Source organism: Pan paniscus, chromosome 15 (assembly GCF_029289425.2).
Source record: "Pan paniscus chromosome 15, NHGRI_mPanPan1-v2.0_pri, whole genome shotgun sequence".
In the NCBI taxonomy this organism is placed as follows: domain Eukaryota; kingdom Metazoa; phylum Chordata; class Mammalia; order Primates; family Hominidae; genus Pan; species Pan paniscus.
This window is the reverse complement of record NC_073264.2, coordinates 51,834,799-51,855,534: the sequence shown is the minus strand read 5'-3', so window position 1 is coordinate 51,855,534 and position 20,736 is coordinate 51,834,799. Positions and strand designations below refer to the sequence as shown.

The 20,736-nt window shown below is 42.4% G+C and overlaps 1 pseudogene; it reads left to right on the top strand.

The window, feature by feature from the left end:
* The first annotated feature begins 956 nt into the window (after positions 1–956).
* Positions 957–12,020, top strand: LOC100989813 (zinc finger protein 64-like; annotated as a pseudogene).
* Positions 12,021–20,736: the final 8,716 nt, after the last annotated feature.

Below are 20,736 nucleotides of genomic sequence, written 5' to 3'. Positions count from 1 at the left end.
CCAGAAGTGCTTTCTATTCTTTGTTTGGTTGCTTCACTTGCAAATCAGGAGACATGGCTAGTTTTGACAGACTTTTTAAAAAATTCCATATAAAGTTAAAATTCCAAAGCAGAGAACTGTATAACTAAATCAGTGAAATGTTGTAATGAGTAGGCAACAATGTAAAATAGAGCTGGATACCCTTGTATTAAAATAGTATTTAATTCTGAAAAATGATTACATGGGATATGCTTTACTAGTTGAGGCAAAGTAGACAGCTCTTAACAGTGCTTACAGCCCAGATGAACATTTACCAATTATTTTTCTTTCCTATTTGGAGGCATATCTGTCTTCAAGATCAAGCAATAAATAAGTACTAACCCTGTGCCAGGTACTAACAGGTTATCTAGTATTTTAATACTATGAACAATAAAAGGGACTCTTTAAAAAGTGTCAATGTCAAAAAAATAAGATGTGGCCGTGTTCCAAATTAAAGGAGTCTAAGTAGACATGATAACTAAATGCAGTACCTAATCCTACACTAGATTCTGTGTTGGAGAAGAAAATGTAAAGCAGGTGGTCCCCAGCCTCCTGGGCATTAGGAACCAGGCCACACAGCAGGAGGTGAGCAGCAGGTGACCCAAGCAAAACTTCATCTGTATTTACGGCCATTCCCCGTATCTCCCATTAGTGCATGAGCTCTGCCTCCTGTCTTATCAGCCGTGGCATTAGATTCTCATAGGAGCGCAAACCTTATTGTGAACTGCACATGCAAGGGATCTAGGTTGCGCACTCCTTAGGAGAATCTAATTAATGCCTGATGATCTGTCACTGTCTCCCATAACCCCCAGATGGGACCGTCTAGTTGCAGGAAAACAAGCTCAGGGCTCCCTCTAAGTCTACATTATGGTGAATTATATAATTATTTCATTATATATTACAATGTAATAATAGAAATAAGATGCACAATAAACATAATGCGTTTGAATCATCCCAAAACCATCCGTCCCGTTTCAACCCCGGTCCGTGGGAAATTGTCTTCCACAAAACCAGACCCTGGTGCCAAAGAGGTTGGGGACCACTGCTATAAAGGACATTGAAGTTACTGACAAAATTGGAATAAGGATAGTAGCTTAGAAAACAGTATTATATCAATATTAAATATACTGAAGTTAGTTACTGCATTTATGTAAAAGTATCTTCTACAAAAGTATACACTGGTGTATTTAGGAATAGAGACTATGATATATGCAACTTAAAAAAAAAATTGAGACAGTCTTGCTCTGTCACCCAGGCTGGAGTGCAGTGGCGTGATCTTGGCTCACTGCAACCTCCGCCTCCCAGGTTCATGCCATTCTCCTGCCTCAGCCTCCCGAGTAGCTGGGACTACAGGCACCTGCCACCACGCCCGGCTATTTTTTTGTATTTTTAGTAGAGACGGGGTTTCACTGTGTTAGCCAGGATGGTCTCGATCTTCTGACCTCGTGATCCACCTGCCTCAGCCTCCCGAAGTGCTGGGATTATAGGCATGAGCCACCATGCCCGACTGATATATGCAACTTATTCTTAAATGATCCAGAAACAAAATTACCCAGGCATGTGCATACACGTGTGAGGGAGAATGTGAGAGAGTGAGAGAAATAAGGCAACGAAGCAAGGATTATTTGTATTATCATTGTAACCCTATTTGTAAGTTTGAAATGATTTCCAGTTAAAATGTTTGAAGTGTTATGGATAAAAAAATGTACTAAGTGTGGTGTCAAGCACCTTAATCTTCCTTGCCCTTCTAGCTACTCTGAAGAATAGATGGTATTCCGAGTAAAAACTCACTAGAAACCATTTATGCTAGCCTAACCATACACCTATAGTTTATTATGAAAAGTTCAGCACTGGCCAGGCACAGTGGCTCACGCCTGTAATCTCAGCACTTTGGGAGGCAGAAGGCAGGTGGATCACAAGGTTAGGAGATTTGAGACCATCCTGACTAACACGGTGAAACCCCGTCTCTACTAAAAATACAAAAATCAGCCGGGCATGGTGGTGCGCGCCTGTAATCCCAGCTACTCAGGAGGCTGAGTCAGGAGAATCGCTTGAACCCGGGAGGTGGAGGTGGCAGTGAGCCAAGATCACACCATTGCACTCCAGCTTGGGTGACAGAATGAGACTCCTTCTAAAAAAAAAAAAAAAAAAAAAAAAAAAAAGTACCATATTCAGTGCTGTCTAGTGACAAGTGTGGTCACTCATCTTAGCACTATTTCTCATATCATTCCTTCTTTTGTCCTTTCCCTCTCCCCACCCCTTTGTCCTGATTCCTATGTATTCTCCAGATACTACATGTCAATTTAACAGTGTCCATGCAAGTCACAGTGGGTATAAGCAAGAACCAGAGGTGGATGTGGGCAGATGGTTGATGTGTATGAAAACTGGTAGGGTCAGTGTTTGGGAGTAAAGACTTTTTTGAAGTGGAGATGCTAAAGTAGATTTGTTGGAAATATTTTTTCTTAAATGATGGTCAAAAAGCAGGATATTTAAGCAATTCTGAGGTAGTTCACATAATGGTGAAGTGGGTAAAAGAAAAAGATCACAAGACATTAGAAAAAAATCAATGATCTGAAAGTCCAAGATTTGGAATTGCCTTTCCCTGACCCCGCCCCCATCATTTCATCAAACCTGTACTTGCCAAGGTTACCATGAACCTCTTAAAGTTGCCCCACTCCAACCTGCTCTCCCCACACAGCCTCCAAATAGGATTCTTCTAAAATAAGACTGAATGTCACACTACTGTTTAAGAACACCCCATGTCCTCAAGTCTCCATTCTTTTTTAAATCGACAAATAAAAATTGTACATATATATCTTATGCAATGTTTTGAAATACATATACATGGCTGGGCACGGTGGCTCACACCTGTAATCCCAGCACTTTGGGAGGCCGAGGCGGGCGGATCACGAGGTCACGAGATCGAGACCATTCTGGCTAACATGGCGAAACCCTGTCTCTACTAAAAATACAAAAAAAAAATGAGCCGGGCATGGTAACAGGCACCTGTAGTCCCAGCTACTCAGGAGGCTGAGGCACAAGAATGGCGTGAACCCGGGAGGCGGAGCTTGCAATGAGCCGAGATCGCACCACTGCACTCCAGCCTGGGCAACAGAGCAAGAGTCCATCTCAAAAAAAAAAAGAAAAAGAAAAAGAAAAGAAATACATATACATTGTGAAATAGCTAAATTGAGCTAATTAACATATATAACCTCACATTCTTATCACTTTTGTGGTGAGAATACTTAAGATTTTAAATTCTTAAGAATACCTTCTGATTAATTCATAAAGTAATAATTAGTGAATTTAGCCATACTAAACTCTGTTTGGCTTCTCAAAGGGCAACAGTATCTCTTGCTATGTTGTCTGTGTATTGAGTAGGAGGAAAAGGCAGGACAAATAGTTGCTTCCAGTTAACCATCCTCCCCTTCCTCCTCAAAAAAAAGAAGGCTGAAATTTGACCATGCATGTTATTACCCAGCTATAAGACTATATTCTCTAGCCTCTTTTGCAGCTAGGTGTGACCATGTGACGAGGTTTTGGCCACTGATATGCAGGAGGTCTGGGAAGACGTCTTAAAAGAGGGGATAAGCTGGCATGATGGCATAATCCCATAGTCCCAGCTACTAGGGAGACTGAGGCAGGAATGTCACTTAAGCCCAGGAGTGTGAGACCAGCCTGGGCAGTATAGTGAGATCTTGTCTCTAAAAAAATTTTTTTTTTTTTAAATTTAGCCAGACACAGTGCCTGCAGTCCTAGCTACTCAGGAAGCTAAGGTGGGAGGATCCCTTAAGCTCAGGAGTTTGAGGCTGCAGTAGCTATGATTACTACACTGCACTCCTGCCTGGGCAACAGAGCAAGACCCCATCTCCAAAAATAAAGAGGGGGAATACACCTGTTTTTGTTCCTACTGCCTAGAGTGAAGATGATGATTGAAGATCTAGCAACTATGTTGGACCATAAAGATGAGGGCCACATCCTACAGATGGCAGTGTAGAGAGCTGGAAAGAGCCTATATCTCTGACAAATTCATTTAGCTATCATGTGAGGCCTCAATTAATTCCTTCTGGACTTTAGGAAAAAGGAATAAACTTTTAGTTGTTCAAGTAACTATTATTTTGGATTTTCTTATTATATGCAGCCAAACCTTATCCTAATTGAGACCTAGAACTAGTTGGATATCGGGGAAGGATAAAGTGGTCTTGATTTTCCAGCCTGACCCTAGAGAAGATACAAGATGTATGCAATTCTAGAAAAGATGAAGTCCAAGAAAGGTAGAGTTTAGTTCTACGGTTGGTTTCCTGGAGAGAACAGGGCAATTTTCATGTTTAAACATGATACATCCACCTGGGGAAAGAAAAAGTGGTAGAATCTTGCCGGGGAGAGAAGGCAGCAGCAGTAGCCTGCAGTGGTGGAAGCTAATTAAATGCAGCAATTTTATTTTTATGTTGATGTCCAGGGTGACAGCCCTTGGATTCCACTTTTCAAGCAGTACTAAACTGGCTGTACTTTGACCCTGAAATAAGACTGCGCTTGTCTTCATTGACCAGAGATAACTGGAGAAGTAAACATGTGGTATTGGGGAGAAGAAACTGACATTACTGCTCCTAAGATTTGCAATAGGTGTCTGAAAATGGGGGCTTTAGAAAAGAAGCCACGAGGTTTTTTGCCCACAGAACAGTATGATCTGGACATAGGCACAAAGAGTTTTCTACAGATGTTCCCATCTACTTAGGAATAGCGATTCATAGTGGAACCTATAAGAGGAACCCCCAAACAAGTAGTAGACAACAAATGAGTACACCTTTGAAGATTTCCTTTGAAAAGATTATTTAAGCTTCTTTATACTTTCTAGAAGTACAAAGTACAAAATTAACTACAGGGTTTTTATTCCACTCCCTTCCCCTAGTTAGACATCTTTTCTCCACCTTAGCCCACAAGGTGATCACTTCACTGGCTGGTAAATTGTCCATTGCAATCTGTAAATGAGCCAAGATTGCTGTGTGCTTTGCTCAGGCCATTCCTGTCATGGCTATGATACCACCGACAGGGAGATATATAATATATATGTAGAGAGAATATATACATTTGTCTATTACAGTATAATATATACATTTCCATATTATATATTTGTATATAATACACAAATTCAAGCCTCATTACTACTGATTTTCCAAGAGATCAATCCCAAGCAGTAGGCTATAATTAGAAACAGATTAGACATTCCTTGTTGCAGTCATCTACCTACCTCCTGGCCACCTCCCTCACTGATTTTAGAACTTGGGTCACTGTCTTTTTCTCACTACTACCTCTATCACTACTCTTAGTGCTTTCAATATCTCATATTTGATATATTCGAATCGTGGAGAGAAAGATGAGACCACACTCTACCTTGTCAATAATTTCACCATCTCTGGTCTTTATTTCAAGCATCCAAGCCTTTGGACATCCATCTTTCTTCTTCACTTCTAAAATTCGTTTCCTCTATCCATTGATCCCACCACTTTTCCACTGTCCATCACTAAGCCTTACACCTACCTCATGTCCTCATGATGTCTTTACTCAGCTTATGTTCCATGATCCATCACTAGAGCCACTTCCCCTGAAACACAATCACTTTGCTTGCCCCTATCTACCTTTATGACATTTACCTATGGCAATCCCAACTTCCCAACCCTGGTTAAACTCAACTCTTTTCCTATTCTGCAATTACACCAAAGCAACTGAAAATGGCCAGAGAAAGACAGTCAGCTGCTCCAACTGGCCTCACTTTAAATTCATAAACACTGATTTCAACATTGCTTAACAATTCCATTACTTTTTTTTTTTTTTTTTAAGAGACAGGGTTTCATAGTCACCCAGACTGGAGTGCAATGGAACAATGTTAGCTCACTACAGCCTCAAACTCCTGCGCTCGAGGGATTTTCTTGCCTCAGCCTCCCCAGTAGCTGGGATTACAGGTATGCGCCATGACGCCCAGCTTTTAGAAAGTTTCTCACTATTGGCTGGGCACGATAGCTCACCCGTGTAATCCCAGCACTTTGGGAGGCCGAGGCAGGCAGATCACAAGGTCAGGAGTTTGAGACCAGCCTGGCCAATATGGTGAAGCGCCGTCTCTAATAAAAATACTAAAATTTTTAGTGTGGTGTGGTGGCACACGCCTGTAGTCTCAGCTACTTTGGGAGGCTGAGGCAGGAGAATCACTTGAACCCGGGAAGCAGAGGTTGCAGTGAGCAGAGATCGTGCCACTGAGTCCAGCCTGGGCAACAGAGCGAGACTCCATCTCAAAAAGAAAAAAAAAAGTTAGCTGGGTGTGGTGGCGGGCGCCTGTAATCCCAGCTACACAGGAGGCTGAGGCAGAAGAACTGCTTGAACCCAGGAGGCAGAGGTTGCAGTGAGCCGAGATCACGCCAGTGCACTTCAGCTTGGGCAAAAGAGCAAGACTCCGTCAGAAAAGAAAAGAAAAAACAGAAAAGAAAAAAAAAGAGAAAAAAGAGGAAAGAAAAGAGAAAAGAAAAAAGAAAACCTTCTCACTATCCAAGATAATGGTTTCATATGTCCTATTCAAATCTCCAATACCTCCAATTCGTCTTTACTCTCAGTAAGTTGATTCTCATAAGATAACTACTCATTTAACCACCACCAACTCTACCCACTTCCTGCATCTCTTAATAATTTGTAATTAATAAACTGCCCTTGCTCCCCAGGCCAAACGCCTTTGTGAACTAGATCCTGTCCCTTCTCACTTTCTCAGGATGTTTTCTTACAATTAGTATCTTACATTATTAGCTTTCCTTTCTCCATTGTTCCCAGTAGCAACTCTCGTTTTCTTCAGAGTGCTTCAAAGGTCCCTAGCAGAAATTGAGCAATTTCACTCATGAGTTCTATTGTCTTGAAATTTGTCTTGGACAGGACAGGACCAGCTATCCATTAAAGTGTCTTCATTAATTATATTTCAGGATCCCACACCATTCTACTTTTTCCCCCCAGTACAAAAAAAAAATCATTTCTTGACAAAGAAGATATAAGCAAAATAGGAATAGAAGTTCGTCATCTGTAAACATGACATCATTTACAGTATATCTATTTCTTATCTTCAGGAGGCTATTTCTCATATTTTTTCCTAGAGGGGGTCTTGCTCTGTTACCCAGGCTGGAATGCAGTGACACAATCACAGCTTACTGCAGCTTCAAACTCCTGGGCTCAAGCAATCCTCCCACCTCAGCCTCCCGAGTAGCTGGGACTACAGGCATGTGCCACCATGCTTGGCTAAATTTTTTTTTTTTTTTTTTTTTTGTAGAGATGCAGCCTCACTGTGTTGTTCAGGCTGGTCTCAAACTCCTGGACTCAAACATCAGATCATAAATTTAAGAAGTTCTCTAGCTGTCTTAGCATTTTTGCAAGTCAACTCATTTTTGGTGAAAATGGCAAGAGGATTGGGGGTACATTGGGTAGAGGTTTAGGGGAGGAGCACAGACTAAGCTCGGCAAAGAAGGCAGCAAGAACCCGAGTTTGATGTGGGCGGGTGGTTGATCTTAGTATGCATCAAAACAATGGCACCAAATTATACGAACAGTCATGGTATTTTCCTCCACTACACACTCTTGATCAAGGCAGCAAGGGGAGTAGGGGAAAGGAAGCCAGTTTCACTTAAGAATTTTCTCGATGCAGCCGGGCACGGTGGCTCATGCCCGTAATCCCAGCACTTTGGGAGGCTGAGGTGGGCAGATCACCTGAGGTCAAGAGATCAAGATCATCCTGGCCAACACGGTGAAACCCCATCTCTACTAAAAATAGAAAAGTTAGCTGGGCATGGTGGCGTGCATCTGTATTTCCAGCTACTTGGGAGGCTGAGGCAAGAGAATCACTTGAACCCGGGAGGCGGAGGTTGCAGTGAGCTGAGATCGCGCCACTACCCTCCAGCCTGGAGACAGACTGAGACTCCATCTCAAAAAAGCAAAAATAAAAGAAAGAATTTTCTTGATGAATCAGTAAAAAAAAAAAGTTAATTTTATATAATCTTGACCCTTCCATATACATATTTTTAATATTCTATGCAATGAAATAGGGAGTACACCTAAAGCGCTTTTGCTCCATACCAAAGTATATGCTTGTCTCAAGGAAAAGCACTTATGTGATTCTTTGAGTGTGCTAAACTAGCTGCTGTTTTCATGGAACACCATTTTTACATGAAAGAGTGATGAAGAGACAAACTCTAGTTATTCAGACTTTAATATCCAGATAGCATTTTCTTGAAAATGAATGAAATGATTCTATAATTTCAAAGATGATTGACTACATGCTCAAAGCTTTCAAGAAAAAAATTAGAATTTTGAGGCCGGGCACCAGTGGCTCACACCTGTAATCCCAGCACTTTGGGAGGCTGAGGCGGGTGGATCACTTGAGGTCAGGAGTTCGAGACCAGCCTCGCTAACATGGAGAAAGCCCATCTCTACAGAAATACAAAAAAATTAGCTGGGCGTGGTGGTGCATGCCTGTAATCCCAGCTACTCGGGAGGCTGAGACAGGAGAATTGCTTGAACCCGGGAGGCAGAGGTTACAGTGAGCCGAGATCAATGCCACTGCACTCCAGCCTGGGCAACAGAGTGAGATTTCATCTTAAAAAAAAAAAAAAAAAAATGTATTTTGAAATTGTGTGTCTGCCACTGTGGCCTTGACAGTTTTCCAATATTTAAAGACTTTTCAGGTTAAAAATCGGTGGTGATATTTATGAATATAATTTTAAAATACTGTATAATTGTATGAATCAATGAGAGGATATATATAACCCAGTAACCAATATTTTCCATACGACCAATGCTTGATGTTACAAAATCATGCATGGATGAAAGATCCATTCAAAGTCCAAGATGGACCAATGGATTCTAATATTAAGAGTACAGGCCGGGCACAGTGACTCAGGCCTGTAATCCCAGCACTTTGGGAGGTTGAGGTGGGTAGATCATGAGATCAGGAGATCGAGACCAGCCTGGCCAATATGGTGAAACCCTGTCTCTATAAAACTACAAAAAAGTTAGCTGGATGTGGTGGTGCACACCGGTAATCCAAACTACTCGGGAGGCTGAGGCAGGAGAATCGCTTGAACCCGGGAGGTGGAGGTTACAGTGAGCCGAGATCGTGCCACTACTCTCCAGACTGGCAAGAGTGAGAATCCGTCTCAAAAAAAAAAAAAAAAAAAAAGAGTACAAAATATGATTTCAGATTCTACATTTCAACTTACCTCTAAGAAACTACTACTTGTTTGATTTGGTTTAGTATCACTGAAGACTATCTATATCAAAGAAGATTAAAATACTTTTCCCTTTTCTAACTACAGTACTTGCCTCTGTGAGATCAGGTTTTTTTCCATATACTTCAACCAAAATGATACATGACAAAACAGAACAAATGCAGAAACAAATGAGATAATTCAGCTACTCTCTATTAAGCCAGACATTTAAGAGATTTCTTCACAGCTGTTCTCAAATACTTTGTTTTGGAATATATGTTTATTTCTCACGAAAGTATGTTATGGTGTTAAACATGAAATAGGCTTATTTTCAGTATTTAAAAATATATAAATACTCTAAAGTTTTTCTCTTATAACATGATAAATGTTGCTAGATATAATTCACATAAGCAAAATCTCTGAGGTCCTCAATAGTTTATAAGAGTACAAAGTAATCCTAAGACCAAAAATTTTGAGAACCATTACTATATATTCACATATAATTACATATACAGTTACTATATTTATGATATATAGTATATATACAGAAAAATCCAATCTTTGGTCAACCTAGTATTAGTTGATCCATTTTTCACCAAAAATTACCTTTTTGTAGTACCTTAAACCATTGCTTAAAATATAAATCCCACTCATTTTTCAGCAGCTAGAGAAACAGATACATTATGTACAGAGAAACAAAAATAAAGATGACAGATTTTTCATCAGAAAGAATGCAAGAAAATATTGCATCTATAAAGTACTGAAGGAAATGAAACTACTAGCCTCAAATTCTTTACCCAATGAAGATATCTTCAAAAAATGAAGGTGAAATAGGAACTTTCAGACATAAGCTGAAATATTATATTGCTAGTAGACCTCCATTCTAAGTGTTTAAAAAAATCAGAGTGATACCAATTAGAAATGTGAATCTAAAGAAACATCCACACACACACTCACACACACACACTCACAAGAAATGCCAACTACGTTGGCAAATGTATTAGTTTTCTCTTGGTGCTGCAACAAATTACCAAGAACTTAGTCATTTAAAAATACAGATTTATTATTTTACAGTACTGCAGGCTCGAAGTTTAACATTTCATTGAGAAACATACGCACACGCGCACAGGCACACACACACACACACACACACCCAAGATGTCAGCAAGGTACATTTGTTTCTACTTCTTTGTCTTTTCTAGCTTCTAGAGGCCACTTACACTTTTTGGCTCATGGCCTCCTTTTTCCATCTTTAGAAGTCAACAACATTATATTTCTGACCCTTTTTCCATAGTGACCTCTCCCTCTGATTAGAGCTGGGAAAGGTTCTCTGCTGTTAAAAACATGCTGGAAAGATGCTCTGAGGACCCCTCAGAGACTGTTTTCGGTGTATGTGGGCACCCAAGTCTCCGGCCTCCTTGGCACTGGGCTTTGGCTGCACACCTGGAAGGTGGCTCCCTGCCCTGGGGTTAGGTTTCAAATGCGTTGTCCAGGGAAATCCTCACCAAGGAGCGGACCTTCGAGTGAAGGCCCTAAGGATGGGAAGGATCGAGTTGTGCAGCTTCAGAACTTGATAATGATGTTCCAAAAGCAACCTGCCTCTCCACTGAAAGCAGTGACTGAAAGCAGAAGGCCCCTGTCATCACTCTTCCCTCAGAGTCAAGGGAAGAAACAGCCACCCTTGGAGAGAGGACATTCGACTGTTGCTACCCAAGTTGCCACTTCAAAACTCTCCATGGCATGAAAGACTTGGACCGCTATCTCAGAATCCACAACGGGTGACAAACCGCTCAAGTGGGAGTTCTGTGACAAGTGCTTCAGCGGAAGGACAACCTGACCATGCACATGTGATGCCGCACGAGTGTCACCTGTGTGACTATGCTGCCGTGGACAGCAGTAGCCTCAAGAAGCACCTACGGATCCACTCGGACGAGCAGCCATACAAATGCCAGCTCTGCCCCTATGTCAGCCGCAACTCCAGCCAGCTTACCGTCCACCTGCGATCCCACACTGGGGATATCTCCTTCCAGTGCTGGCTCTGTAGCGCCAAGTTCAAAATCAGCTCAGACTTGAAAAGGCACATGATCATGCACTGGGGGAGAAGCCTTTCGAGTGCGAGTTCTGCAGCGACGTCCGCTGCACCATGAAGGCGAATCTCAAATCGCACATCCGCATCAAGCACACCTTCAAGTGTGTGCACTGTGCCTTCCAGGGCCAGGATGGGCTGACTTCCTGGAGCATAGCTGGCTGCACCAGGCCGACCACCCAGAGAAGTGTCCTGAGTGCAACTCCTGCTCCAGCGCAGCCTCCCTGTGCATACCCAGCGGAGTCCACTGTAAGGACTGAAACTTCAAGTGTGACTTCTGCAGCTTCGACGCGAAGTGGCCCAGCAGCCTGGCCAAGCGCATCGACAGGGTGCACAAGGATGAGGCCAAGACAGAGAACTGGGCCCCTCTGGGCAAGGAAGGGCTCAGAGAGCAGCTCCCAACACGTGGCCAAGATCGTGAGGCAGAGGGCCTTTCGCTGTGAGACCTGCGGCGCCGCCTTTGTCAGGGATGACTCTGAGATGCCACAAGCAGCAGCACAGTGATCACAGTGAGAACAAGGACTCAGACTTGGTCGCCTTACCACCTGCAAGCTGTGCCTCGGGACAGCTCAGCACCATGGTCTCCGTGGGGCAGCTCAAGCCTCCCCTGGAGCCCAGCCAAGACCTCTAGCTCAGAGGAAAAGGATCGTCAGCTGTCAAGACAAATGTCTGACAAATGCTGTTGCCCACCCCTCCAAAAGGTGAAGCCAGTGAGACAGGCTTTGGGCACCACTTCCAGGGCTGGCTGCTCCAACTTCACAGGCCTCCAGAGGCGATGGCTGAGACGACAATGATGAATGCAAAGCAGTACTATGGAGACGCTTCTTGCGTTGTCTCTTCCCTCCAAGGACAAACTGAGCAAGTCAACTTAGTCATTCAAACGTAGGGTCTGCTGAGCCCTGCTCTATCCAATGCGGATAGCTTCTATGTAACAGATTCCAATTTTAAAACTGATCCATCTCTGATGGAATTATTAAACTAGTTAGATGATATAGAAAACTAAAACTAATCTCTATAGTGGGACAGGTTAAAGTGAAGAAGGTGTACATGAAGAGTCTGGGATTGCTGGAAAACTATTTCATAACCTGGATGATCGTTCTAAGAGTGTTTGCCTTATATGTTTGTGTGGTTTCTTCTACCTGTTGTCTTGCAATAAAAAGGCAGACTCATAGGTTAAAACAAAAACAAAAACAAAAAAACTCATGTGATTAGACTGGACCCACCTGGACAACCTAGGCTTCATCTAAATATCCATCTAAGTTTCCTTAACCTGAATCATGTCTGCAAAATCCCTTTTGTCAACTGAAATAACATACTCACAACTTCTAAAGATTCAGACATGGAAATCTTTGTGTGATATTTAATTTGCCTACCACAGATGTAGAAGAATTGAACACTGACAACAAACTTGATAGTTATAAAACATTCCACTCAACAGCAGCAGCAGAATACACATTCTTTTTAAGAACACATGGAAAATTAACAAAGATCAGCCATGTTCGGGGGTATAAAACAAGTTTCAATACATTTTAAAGGATCCTAGGAACTGGAGGTGGCCAAGATGGTTGACTAGAAGCAGGTAATATACGTAGCTCTCATGGAGAGGAACAGAAAGAGCAAGTAAATACAGCACCTTCAACTTAAACATCTAGTTACTCACATTGGGACTAATCAAGGAAGCAACTTGACCCATGGAGGATGGAGAAAAGTAAGGCAGGATAATGGCCCACCCAGGAGCAACATGGAGCCAAGGGAACCTCCCCCGACCCTGCGAAGTGGCACATGAATGTGCAACCCCAGGAACCCATGCCTCTCCCATGGATCTTTGCAATCTTTGGGTCAGGAGATCTCCTTGTGAACCCACTCCACCGGGGCCTTCTGTCTGATACACACAGCTACATGGAGTCTCAACAGAACAGCCACTCAGGCACATGTGGAGACCCAGGAGAGCCTTGATACTTGGGCTCTCCAGACTTCCCAGCAAAAGTAGTTTCAACTCCAGCAGAGCAGGAGGTTAGACCTCTGTACATATCCTTAGGAAAAAGGCTGAATCCAGGGGGCTGAGCAGTGACAGTCTGCAGGCCCCACTTCCACAAACCTCACAAGATAAAGACACACTGGCTTAGAACTCCAGATAGCCACTGGTAGCAGCGTTGCACCTCCCTGGGATAAAACTCCAGCAGGGAAGGGTGGGCTGCCATCTTTGCAGTTTGGGCAACTTAGCCATTCCAGCCTCCAAGCTTTGGAGAGTCTAAGCTGACCAGGGGTGGAAGGGATGCCCCAGCACAGCTGCTTTATAAAACGTGGTCAGACTGCTCTTTTAAGCAGGTCCCCAATCCCTCCTCACTGGGCAGGATCACCAGAGCCTCCAGCCACCTGCGCCCATGTTCTCCAGCCAACAGAGATTTGGAGCCTCCCTGGGATGGAGCTCCCAGCGGGAGGGGTGGGCTGCTATCTTTGCTGTTTGGGTGATAGTATTTCTAGTCTTCAGGCTTTGGAGAGTCCAAGCCAACCTCTCACCAGGCAGAAGCAGTACCCCGGCACAGTACAGCTGCCCTGTGAAACATGGCCAGACTGCTTTTTTAAGCCGGTCCCCAATTCTGTTCCTCCTCACTGGGCAGGAATTCTCAAATGGGGCCTCCAGCCACCCCCACCAGTGCTGTCTGGCAAACACAGATTTGAAAACTTCCTGGGACAGAAATCCCAGAGGGAAGGGTGGGCCACCATCTTTACTGTTTGGGTAACTTAGCTATTCTAGCCTTTGGACTTTGGAGAGTCCAAGATGACCAGGGGCTGAAGTGGATCCCCAGCACAGCACAGCTATCCTACCAAAACACAGCCAGACTGCTTTTTCAAGCAGGTCCCTGATCCTACTCCTCATCACCAGGAACGCTCTGAAGCTATCCCCACGAGTGTTCTTCAGCTGAGAGAAGTTTCAAGCCTCCCCAGGCTGGAGCTCCCAGATGGAGGGACAGGCCATCATCTTCGCTGTTTGGGTCACTTAGCTATTCTGACCTTTGAGCTTTGGAGTGTCCAGCACTGAAGCAGACCCCCAGCACAGCACAACTGCTCTACCAAAATGTAGCCAAGACTGCCTCTGAAACAGGGTTTCACTCCCCATTGCCCAAACTGAGCAATGGCTCTATCTTAGCTCACTGCAACCTCTGCCTCTTGGGCTCAAGTGATTCTCCTGTCGTAGCCTCCCAAGCAGCTAAACTATAGACACACCACCATGCCTGTCTAATTTTTGCATTTTTTGTTGTAGAGGCGGGGTTTCACCATGTTGCCTAGGCTGGTGTCAAACTCCTGGGCTCAAGTGATCTGCCTGCCTCAGCCTCCCAAAGTGCTGGGATTACAGGCATGAGCCATTGTGTCCAGCCCAGACTGCTTTAACTGAGTCTCAGATCCCATTCCTCCTCACTGGGAGGAATGTCCCAACCAGGGTCTCCAGCCACCTCCTACAGGTCTGCTTGGGCTGGCAACAGGTCCCTAACTCCCTGGAGCAGAACTTTCAGAGGGAAGGGCAGGCTACCATCTTTGCTATATCGCAGGCTTCAGTGGTGATACATAATGGTAAAGGGCACAATTAAACAGGAAGACACAACTATCCTAAATATACATTCACCCAACACAGGAGCACCCAGATTCATAGAGCAAGTTATTAGAGACCTATAAAGAGACAGACTCCCACACAATTATAGTAGAAGACTTCAACACTCCACTGACAGTATTAGACAGATCAAGGCAGAAAATTAGTAAAGATATTCAGACCTAAACTCAACATTGGACCAAATGGATCTGATAGACCTCTACAGAACTCTCCACCCCAAAACACAATATACATTCTCCTCAAATTGACCAAATAATTGGACATAAAACAATCCTCAGCAAAAGCAAAAGAACCAAAGTCATACCAAACACTTTTGGAACACAGTGCAATAAAAACACAAGACTAAGAAAATCGCTCAAAACCATGCAATTTTATGGAAATGAAGCATGATCCTAAATGACTTTTGGGTAAATAATGAAATTAAGGTAGAAATCAAGAAGTCTTTGAAACTAATGAGAACAAAGATATAACATATCAGAATCTCTGGGTCACAGCTAAGGCAGTGTTAAGAGGGAAATTCACAGCACTAAATGCCCACATCAATAAGTTAGAAACATCTCGGCTGGGCACAGTGGCTCATGCCTGTAATCCCAGCACTTTGGGAGGCTGAGGCAGGTGGATCATCTAAGGTCAGGAGTTCCAGACCAGCCCTGCCAACATGGAGAAACCCTATCTCTACTAAAAATATGAAATTAGTTGGACGTGGTGGAACATGCCTATAATCCCAGCTCCTCGGAAGGCTGAGGTAGGACAATCACTTGAACCCCGGAGGTGGAGGTTGCGGTGAGCTGAGATCATGCCATTTGCACTCCAGCCTGGGCAACAAGAACGAAACTTCGTCTCAAAAAAAAAAAAAAAAAAAAAAAAGTTAGAAACATCTCAAATTTACAATCTAACATTACAACTGACAGAATAAGAGAAGAACAAATCAACCCCAAAGCTAGCAGGAGACAAGAAATAACCAAAATCAGAGCTGAACTGGAGGAAATCAAGATACCAAAAAAACATTCAAAAGATCAACTAATGAATCCAGGAGGTGGTTTTTTGAAAAGTTAGTAAGACAGATAGGCCACTTGCTATATTAATAAAGAAAAGAGAGAAGATCTGAATAAACACAATTAGAAATGATGAAGGGAATATTACCACTGACCCCACAGAAATAGAAATAACCATCAAACTACTATAAACACCTCTATGCAGACAAACTAGAAAACCTGGAAGAGATGGATACATTCCTGGACACATACACCCTCCAAGACTGAACCAGGAAGAAACTGATTTCCTGAACAGACCGATCATGAGCTCTGAAATGGCATCAGTAATAGCCTACCAACCAAACAAAGCCCAGCACCTGATAGATTCATAGCTGAATTCTACTAGATGTAGAAAGAAGAGCTGGTACCATTCCTATAGAAACTATTTCAAAAAAATTCAGGAGGGGGTTCTCTTCCCCAACTCATTCTATGAGGCCAGCATCATCCTGATACCAAAACCAGGCAGAGACACAACAACAACAACAACAACAACAACAACAACAACAACAACAACAACGAAAATTTCGGGCCAATATCCTTGATGAACATTGATGTAAAAATCCTCAATGAAATACTGGCAAACCAAATCCAGCAGCACATCAAAAAGCAAATACATCATGATCAGGTAGGCTTCATCCTCAGGATGCAATTTTGGTTCAAAACACACAAATCAATAAATGTGATTCGTCACATAAACAAAACCCACATGATTATCTCAATAGACACAGAAAAGGTTTTTGATAAAATTCAACACCACTTCATATTAAAAACTCTCAATAAACTAGGTATTCAAGGAGCATACCTCAAGATAATAAGAGCCATCTATGAAAAACCCACAGCCAACATTATACCGAATGGGCAAAAGCTGGAAGCATTCCTCTTAAAAACCTGCACAAGGCAAGGATGCCCTCCTTCACCCCTCCTATTCAACACAGTATTGGAAGTCCTAGTCAGAGCAATAAGGCAAGAGAAAGTAATAGAGGGCATCCAAATAGGAAGAGAGGAAGTCAAACTACCTCTGTTGCAGACAACATGATTCAATAACTACAGAACCCCACAGTCTCAGCCCAAAAGCTCCTTTAGCTGATAAATAACTTCAAAAGTTCAGGATACAAAAGAAAACAAAAATCAATGTATAAAAATCACCAGCATTCCTATACACCAACAAAAGCCAAGCCAAGAACCAAACCAGAAAGGCAATTCCACTCACAATTGCCACAAAAAAATAAAATACCTAGGAATACAGCTAACCAGGGAGGTGAAAGGTCTCTACAATGAGAATTATAAAACACTGCTCATAGAAGTCAAATGAATGGAAAAACATCCCATGCTCATAGATAGGAAGAATATCATGTAAATGGCCATATTGCTCAAAGCAATTTACAGATTCAGTGCTATTCCTATCAAACTACCAACAACATTCTTCACAGAACTAGGAAAACCTATTTTAAAATTCATATGAAACCAAAAGAGAGCCCAAATAACCAAGGCAATCCTAAGCCAAAAGAACAAAGCTGGAGGAATCACATTACCAACTTCAAACTATACTACAGGGCTACAGCAACGAAAACAACATGGTGCTGATACAAAAACAGGCACATAGATCAATGGAACAGAATAGACAGCCCAGAAATAAGGCTGCACACCTATGACCATCTGATCTTTGACGAGGCTGACAAAAGCAAGCAATGGGGAAAAAGAACTCCCTCTTCAATAAGTGGTGCTGGGATAACTGGCTCGCCATATGCAGAAGACTAAAGCTGGACCCCTTCCTTACACCATATACAAAAACTAACTCAAGATGAATAAAAGACTTTAATGTAAAACTCAAAACTATAAAAAAACCCTGCAAGGCAACCTAAGGAATGCCATCCCAGACGTAGGAATGGGCAAAGATTTTATGACAAAAACACCAAAAGCAATCGCAACAAAAGCAAAAATTGACAAGTGGGATTAATTAAACTTAAGAGCTTCTGCACAGAAGAAACTAAACAGAACAGACAGCTTACAGAATAGGAGAAGCCATTTGCAAACTGCATCTGACAAAGGTCTAAATATCCAGCCTCTATAAAGAATTGAATTTACAAGAGAAACAACCCCATTAAAAAGTGGGCAAAGAATATGAACAAATGCTTTTCAAAGAGGATATATATGCGGCCAACATGCATATGAAAGAAAGCTCACTATCACTGATCATTAGAGAAATGAAAATCAAAACCACAATGAGATACCATTTTACATCAGTCAGAATGGCTATTATCAAAAGCCAAAAAATATCAGATGCTGGCAAAGTTACAGAGAAAAGGTAACACTTATACACTGTTGGTGGGAGGGCAAATTAGTTCAACCATTGTGGAAAGCAGTATGGTGATTAATCAAAGAGCTAAAAGTAGAACTACCATGTGACCCAACAGACCCATTACTAGGTATATATCCAGAGGAATGTAAATCATTCTACCATAAAGACACATGCACGCAAAACGTTCACTGCAGCACTATTCACAATAGCAAAGACATGGAATTAATCTGGTACGGTTTGGCTGTGTTCCCACCCAAATCTCATTATGAGTTATAGTTCCCATAATCCCCACATGTCGTGGGAAGGACCTGGTGGGAGGTAATTGAACCATAGGGACAGTTACCCCCATGCTGTTCTTGTGATAGTGAGTTCTCATGTGATCTGATGGTTTTATAAAGGGCTTTCTCCACTTTACTCGGCACTTCTCTCTCCTGCCACCATGTGAGGAAGGATGTGTTTGCTTCCCCTTCTGCAATGATTGTAAGTTTCCTGAGACCTCCCCAGCCATGTGGAACTATAAGTCAATTAAACTTCTTTCCTTTATCAATTACCCAGTCTCAGGTATCTCCTTATAACAGCGTGAGAGCAGACTAACATACAACCTAAATGCCTATCGATGTCAGATTGGATAAAGAAAATGTAGTACAGGCCTGGCATGGTGGCTCACTTGTGTAATCCCAGCACTTTGGGAGGCTGAGGCAGGTGGATCACCTGAGGTCAGGAGTTCAAGACCAGCCTGGCTAGCGTGGTGAAACCCCATCTCTATTAAAAATACAAAAATTAGCTGGGCATGGTAGCAGGCGACTATAATCCCAGCTACTCAGGAGACTGAGGCAGGAGAATCGCTTGAACCCAGGAGGCAGAGGTTGCAGGGAGCCAAGAGCACAGCATTATACTCCAGCCTGGGCGACAAGAGCATAACTTCATCTCAAAACAACAACAACAAAAAAGAAAATGTGGTACATATATACTATGGAATACTATGCAACCATAAAAAAGAACAAGATCATGTCTTTTGTGGGAACAAGGATGGAGCTAGAGACCATTATCCTTAGAGCAGACTAACTCAGGAACAGAAAACAAAATCCCGCATTTTTTTCCTTTACAAGTGGGAGCTAAATGATGAGAACACACAGACACAAAGAAGAAAACAGACACTGGGGTCTCCTTGAGAGTGGAGGGTGGGAGGAGGGAGAGGAACAGAAAAGATAATATTGGGTACTAGGCTTAATTCCTGGGTGATGAAATAATCTGTACAACAAACCCCTGTGACATGAGTTTACCTGTGTAAAAAACCTTCATATGGAGCTGAGATGATTGTGCCACTGCACTCTAGACTGGGTGACAGAGTGAGACTCCATCTCAAACAACAACAACAACAACAAAAAACCCTTCATATGTACCACCACACCTAAAGTTAAAAATAAAAGGATTCAAGTCATACAAAGTACATTCTCTGACCACTATTAAATCAAATTAAAATTCATTAACAAGAATCTTGCTAGAAAATACCAAGAATTTGGAAACTAATGAAGACACTTCAAATCTCATTGGTTCAAGAAAAAAAAGTCTAAAGGGAAACTAAACTATCTTGAACTGAATCAAAATAAAACATTTCAAAATCAATATGCTTTTAAAGTAGTACTTACAGAACAATTTATACCACTAAGCACCTATATTGGAAAAGAAGAAAGGTCTCAAATCAGTAACCACAGGCTTTACCTTAAGAAAGGAGAAAAAGAGGGCCAGGCACGGTGGCTCACACCTATAATCCCAGCACTTTGGGAGGCCAAGGTGGGTGGATCACGAGGTCAGATCAAGACCATCCTGGCTAACACAGTGAAACCCTGTCTCCACTAAAAATACAAAAAATTAGCCGGGCATGGTGGCAGGCACCTGTAGTCCCAGCTACTCAGGAGGCTGAGGCAGCAGAATGGTGTGAACCCGGGAGGCAGAAGTTGCAGTGACAAAACTTCCCCTGAGGAAATTGGAAACCACCATTGCTATTTACAGCTGAAGAACTTATATGGAGACCACACTACTGCATGCACCTAGAATCAAAACCAAAGTGCTTTACCCTACCTACAACATAGAAACATCTTCAGAAAAAAGTCCTCTCCTACAAAAATAAATTCAAAAAATTAGTAGATGTAACCATTATATAAGTTGCATAAAGACAAAAAATATGAAAAAGGAAATATGATACCCCCAAAGCAACACAGTAATTCTTGCACATGTACCCCCTGAACCTAAGTTTTTAAAAAAGTTTAAAAAACAAACAATTCTCCAGTGATATGGTTTGGCTGTGTCCCCACCCAAATCTCATCCTGAATTCCTACATGTTGTAGGAGGGACCCTGTGGGAGATAATTGAATCCTGAGGGCAGGTCTTTCTCATGCTGTCCTCGTGATAGTGAATAAGTCTTAAAAGATCTGATGGCTTTATAAGGTGGAGTTTCCC